General features: G+C 41.8%; 1 non-coding gene across 1 annotated transcript; it reads left to right on the forward strand.

The window, feature by feature from the left end:
• The first annotated feature begins 2,861 nt into the window (after positions 1-2,861).
• On the forward strand, positions 2,862-2,968 carry LOC141372283 (U6 spliceosomal RNA). Its single transcript, XR_012377523.1, has one exon. It is a non-coding gene; the product is annotated as a U6 spliceosomal RNA (small nuclear RNA).
• The last annotated feature ends 1,113 nt before the right edge of the window (positions 2,969-4,081 follow it).

Genomic DNA, 4,081 nt, shown 5'->3' on the forward strand with positions numbered 1-4,081 from the left:
AGTTACTATCAGTCATGTCTGTAACTCCCAAGGGAATAAGGAGTGTCCTTGGAAGGTCTTGTAATGTGGTGATTTTTATTTATATTTTGGGTGTCTGTGAAGTAAGATGGTCCCAAAGTTCTTTACCCTGAATGGACAATTTTTAGGTAATGGCCCAATAGTTTACAATATATGTAAGTTAGCATCATTTGTTGACCAGAGTATCCAGTCCTAAGACGACTACCTGATATTTGGCCAAGGTTTGGTTTTGTTTTGTTTTTCCCCAGTCCTATTCTTACTCAGGAACATCCTAGCTTAGGGGTAGAAAGCAGCAACATTTCACTGAGCCCCACCATATATGATGGCTGGCAGTGCCTTTCATACATCTACAAACTCCCATTACTTTTTGCTCAGTTAATCCAAAGGTGCTCCCTGGATAGCCAAGGTGTCTGGGAGAGAGGTGACCTTCTCCAACACCGTGGCATCTGGCAAGGGACTGAGGACAGAGAACACCTCCCTCCCCCCGGGGCAGGTGGACACCAGAGAGCTCAGAGAACTCAGGTTTAGCTTCCTCCTATCTTAAGGAGAACTTGGTAGCTGTGCTGAGCTTGTGGAGGCGCTGTTTTCATGACCCAAAGCAATGGGCAGCCAGGTCGGGAGGGTTGCAGGTTTGGGGTCTGTGAGGGGTCTCTTTTTTATCCAGCCATTATTTCCTCTTATTTCCTTGAATCATGCTGAGTTGATACTAGTTTTAGGTTGTTGTGATGAGTCTTGTAGAAAATTAGCATTCCTTTATAGACCATCTGCCCCAGGGGGTATTAGCAGAAGGCTAGTCTCTTCAGACACCTGGTAAGAGAGACTCAGGTTAACTTAGAATCCAGATTGTCAGTTTCTTTGTATCCAACGAGATGACCCCACTCCAGCATTCAGAATCCCCCTTTATGAACCAACACCCTTTCACATGAGAAACATTGTGAGATTGTGTATTCAACAGTCATTGTAACTCAGCAAGTTATAGATTTAATGCTTTGATTTTCAGCAATAGGAATCCTGCAGCTACAGAGTTTCTTTTAGGGCTATCATAGAATCTCTTTCTCATATGGAGACTTCAGCTGAGAGATAATGTTTTTGAGCTTACCATTTTCACTTTGTAAGCAATAATGTAAATTCGAATCCTTCCCAGACCAAACTCCTTGTAGTCACCATCACTGCCTTAATACTCATTGCAGCACCCACTTGGTCCCAGGCATGTACTGCAGTTGCCACTTCATCATAATCGACCCTAGGTAATGGATTCATTATGATGTCTATGCATACCATGGGTCATAAGCATCCCATTTCCTCTTGGCTAGGTGTTCAGCACTTCGTTCAAGCCCAAGGGCTTGGTCAAATCAATTCCCAAATCCCATCCATAGGGGTTTATCTACTAGGGCTACTGCCAGAACTAATCCATTATTAGTTAGGAATCAATCAGGAGAAAGAACCTCCACATTAAATTGAATTGGGAAAATTTAATAAAAGGATGTCTTAACTAAGACATTGGAGTATTGAAGAATTGCTAGTAAAAGTAAAGATGACCCTACGGGCGCCTGGGTGGCTCAGTTGGTTAAGCATTGCCTTCGGCTCAGGTCATGATCCTGGAGTCCCGGGATCGAGTCCCCCATCGGGCTCCCTGCTCAGCAGGGAGTCTGCTTCTCCCTCTGACCCTCTTCCCTCTCATGCTTTCTATCTCTCATTCTCTCTCTCTCTCAAATAAATAAATAAAATCTTTAAAAAAAAAGTAAAGATGACCCTAAAAACATTGGAATAACTCAAAAGATGCTTATTAAAAATTGTAACATGGGGGGGCACCTGGGTGGCTCAGTCGTTAAGCGTCTGCCTTCGGCTCAGGTCATGATCTGCGGGAAGCCTGCTTCTCCCTCTCCCACTCCCCTTGCTTGTGTTCCCTCTCTCACTGTGTCCCTCTCTGTCAAATAAAGAAAATCTTTAAAAAATAAAAATAAATAAATAAATAAATAAATAATAAAAATAAATAAAAAATAAAAATTGTAACACAGGGGCGCTTGGGCGGCTCAGTCGTTAAGCGTCTGCCTTCGGCTCAGGTCATGATCCGTGGGAAGCCTGCTTCTCCCTCTCCCACTCCCCCTGCTTGTGTTCCCTCTCTCGCTGTGTCTCTCTCTGTCAAATAAATAAATAAAATCTTTAAAAAAAAATGTAACACAGAATGGTAGAAACAAATTTGTGAACATCTAACTGAAGGACTATATATAAAAGAAATCATAGGGCATCTGCCTGGCTCAGATGGTTAAGCATCTGCCTTTGGCTCAGGTCATGATCTCAGGTCCTGGGATTGAGCCCCACGTTGGACTCCCAGCTCAGTGGGAAGTCTGCTTCTCCCTCTCTGTCTGCCTCTCCCCCTGCTTGTGCTGTCTCTCAAATGAATAAATACAAAATCTTTTTAAAAAATCATAGAAATCAATGAGAAAAATACAAAAAATAATACAGACAACATATTTGAGCAAAACCTACATTAAAGAACATTTTTAATGGTCATTAGGCCTAGAAAAGTTATAGAACACTAGTCATTATGAAATTATAAGTTAAAACTACAATGAGAAAGTCTACAAATCCACTAGGATGAAATTGATTAAAAAGAATCACAATGCCAAGATTAGACTCAGCTTGGGGACGCCTGGGTGGCTCAGTCAGTTAAGCAGCTGCCTTGGGCTCAGATCATGATCTCAGGGTCTTGGGATTGAGTCCCACATGGGGCTCTCTGCTCAGTGGGGAGCCTTCTTCTCCCTCTGCCTGCTTCTCCCCCTGCTCTCTCTCTCTCTGACAAATAAATAAATAAATAAATCTTTAAAAAAAAGATTGGACTCGTGCTCACTTTGGCAGCACATATACTAAAATTGGAACGATACAGAGAAGATTAGCATGGTCCCTGCGCAAGGATGGCACGCAAATTCGTGAAGCTTTCCCTATTTTTGAAAAAGAAAGAAACATTGGTGTTATGGAATGAATATTTGTGTTCCCTCAAATATTTTTATGGCTTTATTGAAATACAATTGACATATAAAATTAAAAGATACTTAAAATGTAAAAAAAAAAAAAGATTGGACTCAGCCTAACTCTCTCTCTCTCTCTTTTTTTTAGTAAACTCTAGGTCCAACATGGGGCTCAAACTCACAAACCAAAATCAAGAGCCACATGCTTTACTGAGTCATCCAGGAGCTCCAGCTTAACTCTTGTTTCTTCTCAGACTTAAGTGTGTCCTGTTAAAAATTATCTGATGTCTTACCTTTTTCACCCTCCACTGATATTTCTCCAGAGCTATTTCTACCACTATCTTTGAATAATTACATAATCATTATTAATAGCTCTCTGAATTTTGCATTTCACAATTTTTTTTCAGATATATCATCAATTCCTCATGCACAACAGTCCCAGCAATCACTTGAAGAAACAGTAATCCCTCCTCAGCAAGGAGATGAGACAATGGTGTTTAGATGACTCTTTTGTACATGCACTCTGCCTCAGAATGCTGTAGCCACTATCACAAAACAAAACAATGTAATAAGTTGTTCTCCATTTGACATAGATGTCAGATTTCTAAAGGATTTGAATAATCTTAAAATATGAAGAAATATTAAATGAATAAATAGTGTTGCTTTGTGATTTGGACATGATCACTGAATATACAGGCAGGAAAGAGGTCTCTTTGGGAACCAGATGCAGAGATAACTGCTTGTCCTCTTACTTCAGGGCGGCCTGAACATCACTGTTTCTTCCAAGTCATGGCCCTGAGAGACAGAGTTACAAAATCGACTAGCTTCTGACTACTTGCATTTGAAGAGCGAGAACGTGTTTATTACATTCTAGTTAAGAGTGGATGCATTTTGAGTCTGAAAGAGACTGTGTCTGGGGCGCCTAGGTGGCTCAGTCGTTAGGCGTCTGCCTTCGGCTCAGGTCATGATCCCAGGGTCCTGGGATCAAGCCCCACATCGGGCTCCCTGCTCCGCGGGAAGCCTGCTTCTCCCTCTCCCACTCCCCCTGCTTGTGTTCCCTCTCTCGCTGTGTCCCTCTCTGTCGAATAAATAAA

This window comes from Callorhinus ursinus, unplaced genomic scaffold (assembly GCF_003265705.2).
Source record: "Callorhinus ursinus isolate GAN/ISIS: 27379988/994484 unplaced genomic scaffold, GSC_fseal_2.0 scaffold4487, whole genome shotgun sequence".
NCBI lineage: Eukaryota > Metazoa > Chordata > Mammalia > Carnivora > Otariidae > Callorhinus > Callorhinus ursinus.